This window comes from Bos indicus, chromosome 28 (genome assembly GCF_029378745.1).
Source record: "Bos indicus isolate NIAB-ARS_2022 breed Sahiwal x Tharparkar chromosome 28, NIAB-ARS_B.indTharparkar_mat_pri_1.0, whole genome shotgun sequence".
Lineage (NCBI taxonomy): Eukaryota > Metazoa > Chordata > Mammalia > Artiodactyla > Bovidae > Bos > Bos indicus.
Window position 1 is genome coordinate 23,436,629 of NC_091787.1, and position 13,564 is coordinate 23,450,192.

General features: G+C 36.2%; 2 protein-coding genes across 9 annotated transcripts in view; one reads left to right on the top strand and one right to left on the bottom strand.

Moving 5' to 3' along the window:
- CTNNA3 (catenin alpha 3) overlaps positions 1 to 13,564 on the bottom strand; it is a 1,976,430-nt gene that overhangs the window by 1,100,171 nt on the left and 862,695 nt on the right. The window contains exon 1 of one of the 8 annotated variants that reach the window (XM_070781780.1): positions 96 to 11,897. The exons of the other annotated variants lie outside the window; for them this stretch is intronic. The gene's annotated coding sequence lies outside the window, so the exon portion shown is untranslated. Of the gene's footprint in view, positions 1 to 95; positions 11,898 to 13,564 lie in introns of those variants that run through there. 8 annotated transcript variants of the gene reach the window in all.
- The window catches only part of LRRTM3 (leucine rich repeat transmembrane neuronal 3), a 210,084-nt gene that overhangs the window by 5,852 nt on the left and 190,668 nt on the right, over positions 1 to 13,564 (top strand). The window lies entirely within an intron of this gene.

The window sequence follows — 13,564 nt, forward strand, 5'->3', positions numbered from 1 at the left end:
ATTTACATAGGCAGAATACTAAAATATCATGTAATTTAGGTTGGGGAAAACAAATTTCAATATCAATATTGAAAGACCCAGGATCAGTTATTTACCAGGCAGGAGTGTCTGAGCTGTGGAATAAGGGAGGCCTCCCCTTCCGGCTCTAGAATGCTTCAGTCTGTTGATCATGGCAATGACCTGTTCTTTGCCCCAGTGCTCTCTCCCTCCCTCTCCCTTTTCAGTCAGCTGAACACTGGTTCTATTAGGCTCTCTGACAATGATGTTACAGTCTAAGAGGTGATGATTCATAGATAATGAAATTATGCTCTCCTTCTGGGGAAGGATAATGCAGAGTCAGATTTGTAGAACTGGCAAGGATTTTAGGATGCTGAAGGTGCATGAAATATCTTCTCTTCCCTTGACATTTACCAAAAAGAGAACTTACATAGTTATTTAAAGTGTGGATTAGACCAGCATCAGAAACAAGCATCAGGCTATGAAGACTAAGACAAAATGAGTTCCAGCCATGACAAATGAGAACCGAGCCATGAGAAATGAAAAATTCAGAAACAGCGCTGCTTCTTTGATTCCCTTTCCCCTGGATTCTCATTAGAATCTGGATCTGTAGCAAACCCATAGAGTTTTTCTATACTTGTATTCTGTTAGCTACCTATGTTAAAAATTAGAGGCAGCTGGAAGAAACTATTAACATGAAAAATAGTATCAGTGAATTCTAATTACAAATGTCATCAGAAAACAGAACTAATGGAAGCTAAATAGGTTGCATTAAATGACTCTTGAGAACTAATGAAATAACATGGTGAAAGTCAGAGTTCAGCCATAATTGCCTATAGATAGAATTAGACCCACTGTCGCCTACTCATCATCATCAGTGATTTTATACTCAGTAGAATACAGTAAATAATCTGCATAACAAGAGTTTATGATTATTTTGATTTAAGGAAAATATCAAGGCCATATATAACAGAGCACTGTATGGGCCTTAAATTCAAATTTCTCTGATATCTTCAAGTCAGGTAATCCTGGGGAAATCCCTTCGCTTTTCTGAACTTGACGTTTCCCATCTGTAAAATGGGCAAATATTATTGACTTCATATGGTTATTGGGAGGACACAATGTGAGCAATACTTTGTAAACTCTAAAATGTCATCTACTTACTATTTTCAAAGAGCATTTATTAAGATGATCAGCTATGTTTGCAGGTGTTCTGTGTTTGGCCTGGGCTAGAAAGACATTACTAATCTCTATGTAACAGAAACCTAAGTCCATTTACATTAATATGAATTCTGAGACTTGGCCATGTGTCTAAAACTAAATTTGTCTTTGATCTTTATTTTCTATAAAGAAGTTTCTTTCACCCAATGTTATCTAAGTCTATGAGTTATTAATAATGACCATAATATACAATAAACATAAACAGATACCAACCAGAGAACAGTGAATCAAAAGGTTATCCAACTAAATCAAAATTCTAATTTGTCCCCCAAAATGTCATGACAACAAAAGCTTTCAATTAACTTATGTTATTTGCCCTGTTCCCCTCTTCAGTAGCACTATTTTGAGCCCTTAATGACTTTACACTTTACAAATATATCTTGTAAAGTGGCAAGATGACACCATTATTGAGCAAAAAGTAATTGCTTCTAACATGTTACATGGGGTTAGCACATATTCCAGGTATTGATTACATGACATATACTCTGTTTTATTTTTCCCCCAATGAGAGAGTATCCAAAATTTCCTTCAAGTATAGAAATTACTATTGGGTTTAATCTATCAGTTATTGCTATTGAAAATCACCAAATTAAAAAAAGTAGCATAAAAATACAAATAATTTTTATGAATAATAACTTATTCATTTACGAAAAATTAAAAACTTAAGAGTACTCTTTGTGGGCTTTTCATCAAAAAAAAAAAATGACCAATGTAATCAAAAATCTTTCTCTACTGAGTGTAGCATTTCCTACCAAGTATGATGCAGCAGATACATTCCCAAAATTCTTATAATTTAAGTAGAAAACCGTTCCTCCTCCCTGAGAGCTGAGTGTCTATGAAATCTTTTTCTGTGAAATCTTTTGAGAACAGAGAGATGATGGTGGTTTTTCAACGGAAAAAAAAAAATTTTTTTAATTTTATGCAACTCTACCTTCATAGGATTATTGGTATATGTGCTTGAGTTGGGTATCTTGAACATGTAAGGGGAATTTAAGGAACACAGAGAAAACAAGAGCTAAGACCAAGCAGAAACAATCCATTTTATTGAAAAAAAAGAAAAAGGAGCTTCTGGCTTAACCTATCCAGAAAATGTTGTAATGAAAATTGATAAATTTCTTGACAATTCTTTTTACTTTACTTTCAGTAAATCTCATTCCCCCTGCTCCAGGAAAAAAAAAAAATCATCTATTCCTTTCTCCCACTCTTATTCCCTACTTCCTATGTAACACAAAAAAGTCTTCGCTCATATAAATCAACACAATTAGTCAACTTACTAAAAAGGAGTATCATATCTTCAATTTAAAAATTAGACCATAAAGCAAAATGTAAGTCTGGCTGACCCTTTTCCCTTTCCTCTACAGCTTACAACCACCTCTACAGTATCTTCTGATTTTCAGTAGAAGAAATATAGTTTAATTACCAATCTGGCAAAGTATTACAGCTTGAAAGTGAAAGTCAAGGTCGCTCAGTCATGTCCAACTCTTTGGGACCCCATGGACTATACAGTCCATGGAATTCTCTAGGCCAGAACACTGGAGTGAGTAGCCTATCCCTTCTCCAGCGGATCTTCCTGACCCAGGAATCAAACCAGGGGCTCCTGCATTGCAGGCGGATTCTTTACCAGCTGAGCTATGTTGTTTTCCTTTTTAATTGACTAACTCCTAGAAACAAAATATAGGACTTTATCAATGGGAATACTCAACTGCATGTCATCAGTCAAAACCACCTACCAACAATCAGAGTTTTGTCTTTTGCAGGGATGAAATGCAAGTTTGGGGCACCTCACAAATACAATGACAAGGCAAAGACTGCAGTTAACAAAGGCAATTTCTGTTAAAGCTTCATTGTGCTGATTACATCTATTCAGGGTATAAAATACATTTTGCCAGTAAAGAGCAAAAAAGGATTTTCAATTAAGTATAAATCATTATTAATCATTCTTGGGGTTCAAATTTATTGATGAAGTAGGGGTAAAAAGATAATGTCTCCAGATAGTGAGGCTATATAGTATAGTGAGTGGTGATCATGGCTTCAACTTGGTGGTCCATATGTGTCGTTAAAAAGTGCTTCTTATCATTAATATTGATCCGTTTTACTCTCTGCAAGAACAAACATGCTTACCCCCTTTTTGATGCCATCAACCAGCATCTCACAAAAATGTTTCAAGGAGACTTATAGAATGTACCACGTTGATCTTAAAGTAGTAGAGTGACTTTAAAGTCTCTAATAAACCTGGGATAACTTAAAACAGTAAGCCCGTTCTCCTGCATTGCAGGCAGACTCTACCTGAGCCATTAGGGAAGCTCCTATAAACTCTCTAAGAAATCTGAAAGCTAACTAGGCACTTAAGGATCAATGTTGGCTTGCCTTTCATCGGTTTATGAAAGGGATTCTGCACAATTTATATGATATTTCAAAGTTAAAGGCTATAAATATTTGGTTGCAGTATTGTCATTTATCCTAAGAAAGTTTAGGTAACATAATTGAAGTAAATTCAATGGAATAATAAAAGATCTATTTAATATGGTAGAGGCCCTATTACATATATATTTTGTGTTTTCCACCAAGCTAAGACTCTCTTAGATGCTTAGGGGGGAAAAAAAAAAAAAAAACCTCTATCCTTCCTATGAGTATTAACATTTTACCATATATTTGTTTATGTGTATGTATATTTTTACATACTTGACTTATTATGTGCCAGGAATGTTTATATATATGTCTTTTAATATAAGAACAGAGGCTTTATATTGACTCTTTTTATTTGACAGGTTTCATCCATTAATCCTAAATCTTGTCCCTTTTTTATAGGACTGCCCTAAAATCATTCATACCCTACCCACACAAGGCTTCTCAAACCAAATATACTTCTCCAGCCCGTATTAGGAAATGAATTCCAGTAAGTTACCATTAGGATATCCCTTTGCTAGTTATATTCTAATCTGCCAGTACAGTCATCTTCTCAGTCTGTGGCACCCACTCTGGCCTATTTTATGTCATTAAAAGGCAGCATGCACTTAGTCCTATGGACTTTTATGGGGAGAACTGAGTAGTAAAATGTAAAAATCTATGTATGTTTCTATGGGCTCCACCTTGCTTGTTTTTATGGTCTAACACACAGAGATGTGTGGGGTCTCTATTAGCTTACACTGAAATGCAAAAGCATTACGCTAGTTATAAATTAAAAAGAAAGGCCAAGACAGACAAAACATAGATTCCAAGGCTCACGTTCTGTATTTCTTAATCTTAACAGTGATAGTCAATAGTGGACATTCTTTATTTCACTTTCCTGACATCTGTTTTACTCTCCACATTTACCACTGTATTCTTAAATTCAAGCTTCACAATTCTTAAACGTTTTGACTTCTAACACAAAGGTTTCTTTTGTTTGTTTTTTAGTTGTTTTATTCCATGCCTGAAGATCTTTTCCCAGTTCTCTTGCTGTATAATACTGCTGGCTTTGCTAGAAACCCCGCTCATATTTTGAACCTGTCAGAAAGTCACAGCGCAATTCATCAATTTTGTGATTGGAGTGATCAGAAAAACTGACTGGCTTTGTCTCTAGAGTGCAGTCTAGTCAAGTCTGAGGTGTCTGCCTTCCATCTTCCCTGTCTCCCATTCCCAGACCGTCCCTCCACTTAGGATTTTGCACACTGAAATTCCTCCATCCAGTACTACCTAGGGCTCTCTTGGTTTTGTGCTCCTTACTCAAAACATATCCCCAGATCTTGACTAGTATCATTATCCCTTCCAAGGTCACTCACACTTTAATTGAGATTAAAAGAAAAAAAAAAAAAAAACTTTTGCTAAAGGTAACAAAGTCATATAACTAAGAGCTGGGGTTATGCTTCTGAGGGCAAAGGTGCTTTGCCCTCTGAAATCATTCTTTGTAGATACTGCTATATTTTTCTCAAACATGAAGTGGGGCCTTCCCACAAGAACCAAGGCAGGGCAAATAATCCGTGTTCCATTCAGTAAACTCTCAGTGAATTACCATTATACACAGGATTTCTCCTTAGTTTTCTCCACAGAGAGACAATACTACATACAAGACAGAACTTGGGCTATGGATCCAGGATGAACCAGTTTGACTGGTTCTGGGACTTACTAACTGCAAAATATTGACTATTAGCTTCTTCATCTCAAAAATGAAAATGTATAAAATAATATAATAATAACAGGGTTGTCACAATAAGGCAAAGAATCAGCATTTCTTGAACATTTTTATGTACTTTGTTTTGGCACACTGCATATATTACTTAATTTAATACTCACAAAGATCCTACGATGATTAAATCAGATGACTTAGATAAAAATCACTTAGTATAAAGCTTGGCACATAACTGTAACCTACTCCTTCACTTCATTAGCTCAAATTGCTTAAAGTTTCTGTACAACAGTATGCTTTAATAGCTCTATTTCATTATGTCATGTCCAACTCTTTGCGACCCCATGGACTATACAGTCCATGGAATTCTCCAGGCCAGAGTAGGCTTTCCCTTCTCCAGGGGATCTCCCTAACCCAGGGATCAAACCCAGGTATCCCGTACTGCAGGCAGATTCTTTACCAGCTGAGCCACAATGGAAGCCCTATCTATTTTTGTATGGGATAAAAAACATATCTGGCCGACTTTCAAGAAATAGAATCTTAACTGCCAAAACCTCAGGGGCACATAGTTAATACTGAAGAGTAATATGGTATATAAAACCTAAGTCCTAATCTCCCATCAAAGTCCAATGACATCTTTACTTTTATTCTCACACCATTCCCCTTGCTCTAACACTGGCCAGTTCTTGAAGTAGCATGTGCTTTCCTTGTTGCTGTTCACTTGCTAAGTCGTGTGCGAATCTGCAATCCCATGGACTGCAGCACACCAGGCTCCCCTGTCCTCCACTATCTTCCAGTTTGCTCAAATTCATGTCCATTGAGTCAATGATACTATCTAGCCATCTTGTCTTCTGCTTCCCTCTTCTCCTTTTGCCTTCAACCTTTTCCAGCATCAGGGTCTTTTCCAATGAGTCAGTTCTTCATATCAGGTGGCTAAAGTATTGGAGCTTCAGTGTCAGTCCTTCCAGTGAATATTCAGGGTTGATTTCCTTTAGAATCGACTGGTTTAATCTCCTGGCAAATCCAAGGGACTCTCAAGATTCTTATCCAGCACCACAGTTCAAAAGCATCAATTCCTCAGTGCTCAGCCATCTGTATGGTCCAGCTCTCACATCCATACATAACTACTGGAAAAACCATAGTTTTGACTATATGGACCTTTGTGCTTTCCCTTCTTATGCCTTTACTCAAGCTATTTCTTTTATGAGAAATTACTTTCCTCTCCCTTTCAGGTCCTCCTGTTAACCTCTTCTCATTTATCAGTTGATTTCAAAAATTATTCTTATAAAAATATGGTTTTCAAGATTCATATTTAGATTTAAATTGCTTCTCTGTTGTAAATAATCTGACAACAATTTTTCTTTGATAGTTGCCAACAGTATGACCATTTTGGCTGGTATGTTAAAGTGACTAAGAGTTAAAAAGTATTGTGAGACAAATAAAGAATATTTAATTCAAAGAACGAATATATCTTGATTTTAGTGAAGGTTGGATAGTCAACTTTTATTGTAAAAGCCATATACTTGTGACTGCCCACATCCACTGCTTCTTGGGAAAGGTCCTTTTCTCTTTAGCGTGGATGTCTCCTGATCCCATGCCTAGTGCCACAGGGCTTCTACTTTAGACATGTCCCAAGTCTGTCCTCTTCCCAAATAAAGTGACTACCCCACACTATCACTGAAACCAAGTCAGATGTCTTCGGCTTACTAATTATACACATTTTCAAAGTAACTATTCTCCTGAACACTGAACATCAAATACTTAGAAGTTGACAATTAGAAATGCTCACTTTTTGTTTTTAACCTCCTGAACATTGATTATGCGGAAGGCATAACTGATTATAGAGGCCTGAAGCATCTGCCAGTTGATGGGTGTTTCCTTTCTGTTCATCATCTTACAGCTTTCCATTGAATTTCTTTTCTCTCTCTCATCACCAGTTAAAATATCTTTCAATTTTTCCCTCTGTCCAACTTTTATCAATAAGTCAATTCATACCATTTGATTATGTACCTTCTGACTGGGTTAATAGGAAAATTAACTAATGCTAATGCTAATGGCATTTTGTTTTCTTTTAGAAAACAATAATTAAGATAACATAGTCTAATAATTTAATTCAAAAGGCAGTCAAAAATCTATTTGTATTCAACAGTTTTGTTTAGTTCTATAAATGAAAAACTGTGATTTTGTAAATTGTAGTTTAATTTCAGAAATAGAAATTATATCCCTCTCTAATATACTTTTAAGGCACATTTTAATTGTGATTTGTAAAGGCAGGGAAGATTTATTATAACAGAACATCCAGATATTTCTTTTAATGTAAGGTATCACTCAGTCTCTGGACCATGGTAATCTTTGCCATCAATGAAACAGATTCATTTTTGGAACATATGTACTAAGAGAATTGAAATGAAACCTTTATTTAGTCATAAAATGTATAACTATGAGGGTTTTTGAGAACTTCACAGTGCATTTTCTTACCTTCTATTTGAAACCCTAAGCTAATTTAATTGTATTTTCAGTGATTTTTTTAAAATTAATTTTTATTGGGGTATAGTTGCTTTACAATGATGTATTAGTTTCTACCATACAGCAAAGTGAATCAGCTACATGCACAAACATATCCCCCCACTTTTTTCTATTTTCTTCCCATTTAGGTCACCACAGAGCACTGAGTAGGTTCTTGGAACTATATAGTGAGTTCTCATTAGTTGTGTATTTTATACATAGTTTCGACGGTGTATATTTGTCAGTCCCAAAGACTACATTCCTTAGTCTCTCTCTTAGTTATCAATTCCAAGTTTTTATTGCAAACATTTGCATGGTTTTTACCTCTAACCTTTATCTCTCTTGCTTGAGAGATACTGTGTGGTTACTTTAATTTTAAAAAGAAAAAATTTTGTTTCTAATATTGTTTAAAAGAAAGAAATATAAGAAGTGGTTGGGTTCTTGTTCTACTTTTAATCTTCAGTATTGGAATCTGCTTGGTCTAGAGCAGGTAGAGGGCCCTGGACTCCATGGCACATAGTTTGAAGACATGAAAAACCACTATTCTGAAATCACTAATCAACTATAGGTTCATAATATTCTGCATGGTTAATAGCTGAATGAAGGAACTCAGTGCTTAATTAACCCATAATCAAACATATAGGTAAGAAGTTTTGCAGCAGGATGTATTCAGCAGTTTTCAATACCAGGCTCACAAATTATATTTCCAGAGGTCAAATTTGCACATAACTCTTTCAACCACAACTGTCTCCTCATACTTAACTCAGTTTAACATCCAGCAGTGTGTTGTGCAGAAATAATCAGTGGTTAAATTAGTCGCATTTTGTTCGCTCAGCTCACAGTAGCCCACTGATTAGTTTTTGGTTTTTTTTTTCCTAAGTATCTGATCTTCAATTTGTATTTCAACTGTACCCAAGTGCAGATGCCATCTCTGGTAACATGACAAAACAAAATTTAGGTTAATAAATGTTTCTCTGTGCTCCAATCACAGCACGCATCCTGCAGTAACTATACTGTAGCTCAAAGTGTTGTAAAAAATGCAACTGAGTTTCCTGGAGAATCATTTTAGAGTTAATTAAACCTCCTCCACCTGTAATTTAAGAAAAAAGAAAAAACCCAACACTCCTAAAGACCATGGGGGAAAGGCAGTTTAAGAAATAGAAGTCCTCTGTTTATCCAGGGAGGTACTTTACAAGGCAGACAGCTACACCACAGTTGAGAGACAACATTTCCTCAGCTGATTTGGTTAATTAAAATGCACAGTTACAACAGGCTTTCTTAGAGCCTGCAGCTGAATGACCGAAGTCTCCATTTTCCTCCAGTGTCACACAGAACGTGAAGAGGCAAACATACTGCCGGAGCACAATTTGACTCACTAAAAATCCAGCACTATAAACACGAAATACATTTCTCAGGCACATTTTAAAAGACGTATTATCAAGATTTATGGTGCAAGGATGGAAAGAATTTGCAGTTAGGCAGCACCAAGAGACTATCCTAGGTTCCTCTCAAAGCAGTTTTCAGTAAAATTTACAAATAAATCTTTAGGGTAGAGTCTACTTTCAACGCAGAAATCTTCAGCTCTATCCTTTCAAATGTATGGAATTTGAATCTGACTAACAGCCCGTCTGTTGCCAGAATTTATGAGTGATATGAAAAATCAAAGGCCACAAAAGCTATTTGTCAAATAAACTGCAGAACGCAATACCAGTCTGCAGGGCTCATTTGCAGAACTCATGATGAGCATGGGAGGAGGGGATGCGAACAGCTGCAGCCTTGACCGCACTGCCTGTGCCAGCCAGAATTCAAGCCGCGTGAGCTGGGTATGACTGAAAGAGGGGGCCAACAACAACAACGCAAAACAGAAAAGGTTCTTATATCTAAGTTTTTATTAAATCAGTATATCAGTGTGCCCAGATGAATACCTGCAGAACCAGTTAAAATAGATGTGGCCTGTAGGTATTCAAATTAAATCGGTTCATGGAAGACTATGTTTATTTCCTGGCATGGGAGAGAGATTACAGTCTTTGAATCAGTTAGATTAGTAGCATGGCATCCAATCAGTTTTCTCATCTGTAAACTGGGAACAGGGCTTCACATCTCAAGACAACTGAGGATAAATTGAGATCACATGTTCGTGGGCAAGCAAGTGCTCAATAAAAGTCATTCTCCTCTCTTTCACTAGTTCTTCTCGCAACACAGTGAGTTGATATGAATGGCAAAGTCAAAGTTCCCATATTAACCATTTAAATTAAGAAGTTCACAATCTATAGAAAATGATTAAATATTTCTGGAGCCTAATTAACAAATGAAATCAAACCCAAATAGTTTTCCCCAGAAATTCAAAAATCCTCTAATGAAATTTCCATATTAAGCTTTGTTCTATAACAATTTTGCTTAGCATCAGAATAAAATTTTTTGATCTTAGTATTGTCTTTTTCTAATAATTCAGCATCATTTCCTTTTCATAAATGTTACTTGAAGAACTGACCATTGCTTTTCAAAATATCTCTTTAAACATCTCTAACATCTGTCTGTGTGTCTTTCTTTTCATTTTTGTCTCCCAAACATGGACATATCACATCCCCCCACACTCAGTACTGAAGGAAACATGCTGTTGTAGCAATTTAATGGTCTATATAACTTAATACCTAATTCATTTCTAGTGGGAAATAATTTAGGTGTTTGGAAGAAAGGGACACAATATTAATATTTGTGTTTTCAAAAACTCTGAGTCTATGAAATAATGACTGAATTATTCAAAGCAACTTATCAAAAAGTCACAATAAAATAATTTCAATGGATATTTACTAAGCACCTACTACATGCAGACAAACAAGTGAATTTTTGTTTTTCCTCAAAGCAAACAAAACGTAACAAGTGGCAAAGGATATTCGAAATTTGGAGTCATATCACGAGGAAAGCCATTGAATTATTTGACCGGTTTTGGAAAGTCACTTCTTCATAAAGCATTGAGTTTTCTCTTCTCAAGAGAGAAATTTGATACATGCCCCTCACTGGAGACATGATAATAATTAGTTCTTTTCAAAGACTTTGAAAAGAGCAGAGATGAAAAGAGCTGTAAGAGTTTCTAAATGACACAAGATCTGTGAAGTGGTAGATATTTAACACAAACCTCATACAGCTGTTATGTAGATTCATTAGTTAATCAGTTAGTTAATGACTTTGAAGTGTAAAATCTTATTAGACATTTTTTTACACTTTAATGCATATAAGAAAGAAATTACTGTCTGAAGTTAAAAAGTGACTATACCATTCTAATATATTGTATCTTTCTATGACAGACTTTCAAGATGTTCTTTCCTACTCTGATTTTTTTCCCCCCAAACAACTCCTGAAAAGCCTATCTAGACCCTGATTCTCTACCATTTTATTGCTCAGTTTTGGCATGGGCTTCCAGTTAACAGTAAGCACAGAACTGGAAGAAAAAAAAATCACATATTTTGTGTAATAATATAAAGTATTATTTGATGATAATGGCATCAAATGTTAAACATGTTATTTAAATGTGGTTTTGTACATCTGTGCAACAGGGGAGTGAAAAAACTGTTGGATAAACTGAAAAAAAGTGAACAAGGGAAGGAATTGAAACCCAATGTTAACTACCTTGATCCTTGGAAGTAGTGACTGATTTCTCTTCTGAATGCTGGGAAGATGAGAAAAGATGTCAGAGGCGTAATTAGTTTAGCAATATTCTACTATGTGGGAGACATTTCTATAGCTTAAACAAAATTTGTGCTTGACATATAATATTTACAGAGAAAAGTACACATATTATCAATGTATAGCTCAATGGATACTGAGCTCTTGTGTTCTCTGTAGCTAGATCAAGAAATAGAAGATTCCCACAACTCCAAAAAGCCTCTCTGTTTCCTACAATCGCTAGATCTATATCCAAAGGTTAACCGCTAGTGCTACCTCTAACTGCAAATGGTAGCCTTATCTGTCTTGGTACTTTATATAAAGGGAATCATCAAGAACGTACTCTCTTTTGAATCTAGCTTCTGGTGGCATTCTTCCATGGTATTCACCCATATTGTTAAGGGTAGTTGTAGATCTACAGATTTCTAATCTTAGTCCCTCCAGCCCAACCCCCACCACACACACACACACACACACACACACACACACACACACACACAGAATTAATTCTTTTCTTATGCAAAGAATGGCCAAGGATCCCTGTACCGGGAAGTCCTAGAACACCCTGGGAGACAGGAATTGCAAGTGAAAAATTTCCTCAGTGGACACGAATTTGAGCAAACTCCTGGAGATAGTGAAGGACAGGGAAGCCTGGTGTGCTTCAGTCCATGGGGTGACAGAGTCAGATACAACTGAGCGACTGAAAAACAACAACAAAATTTTCTCTTATCTTTTTTTCTTTTTCCTTTTTTTTTTTTTTTACATTGGTAAATATAATGCAATCTTGAATTATGTTGCACTTTTAAAATCTAGTCATGGACAGAAGCAGCTCTAAGGGGCACACTGAAGCAATTTTTTTTTCCCCCCAGTAGCCCTTCTTTTCAGCCCTGAATTCCCTACTCAGCTCTCCATACCAGCAAATCTCCTAGAAAGCCTTCCCCAGTCTAGCAGTTGTATAAAAAACAATTGAATAAACTACTTCACACCAAGGTGTTAATGCCAAAATCGTTAGTTCTCTAAGGTATGGCCTAAGGACAGTGCACAGAAGCCCAATTATTTTCTGATTACTCTCTAATGGGGTGTCTGGTAGAACAGCATTTATTGACTTATGCTATAAGGTTCCTTTACACTGAAGGACTCTGGGAAACAGACACTGGCATCCTATACTGTCTTTACTAGTAGAAGGTTATTGAAACTATTATTTCCCTACATCACACAGTGTTCTCTTTACGAGAGCCCGTGGGGGAAGGGACATCAGTTCTACTTCTTCATGCAACTGATCGGCCCACAGCATCCCCTTCTCTCCCCTGCATTTCCCCCCACCTCTCTCCTGCTAAAAATACTAAAGAATAAGGGATAGCCATTTCTAACAAATATTCAGAACTTTTTAACTTGTCTTTTTGGTATAACTTCCTCACCCTTTGAAGAAGGAAATGGTAACCCACTCCGGTATTCTTGCCTGGACAATTCCAAGGACAGAAGAGCCTGTTGGGCTATAGTCCATGAGGTCACAAAGAGTCAGACACAACTGAGCAACTAACCCTTTCCTCACCCTTGGTTCCATCTTTTCCTTTCATTCTCTGTTTACAGATCTTTGAAATTTTAAAAGTCCTGATGAATTCAGGAATAGTATAGATTGATTTGATGAAATACGTTATCCCTTAAGGAGAAATTTTTAGTCACTGACATCAGACCAAGCTGGCCAACTGAGGGATATGTATTTTAGGTCGAGGGCTCTTCCAGCAGTGTTCAGATTACACCACACTGGTTGGCTGTCAACGGAATGACTGAGAAGCTCATTTCTGAGGCACAGGATGTATAAGGCATTACACAACAAAGGTTTTTTATAAAGCTTTGCTGAATGCATTGACTAAAGATATTTTCCATCAGGTAAAATGGACAGAATGAGATAATGTCTAGGAAAAAATCTAGATCAAGAACAGGATAAAAGATAAATTACTTGTGAGAAAACATGGAATTTAGTTTTCAAGAGAGCTGTTATAAAATTTGTTATATGATATTTTGCAACTACTGGTCCATTCTTATTTTCAAGGCTCTCAGAGTTCTGCTTGG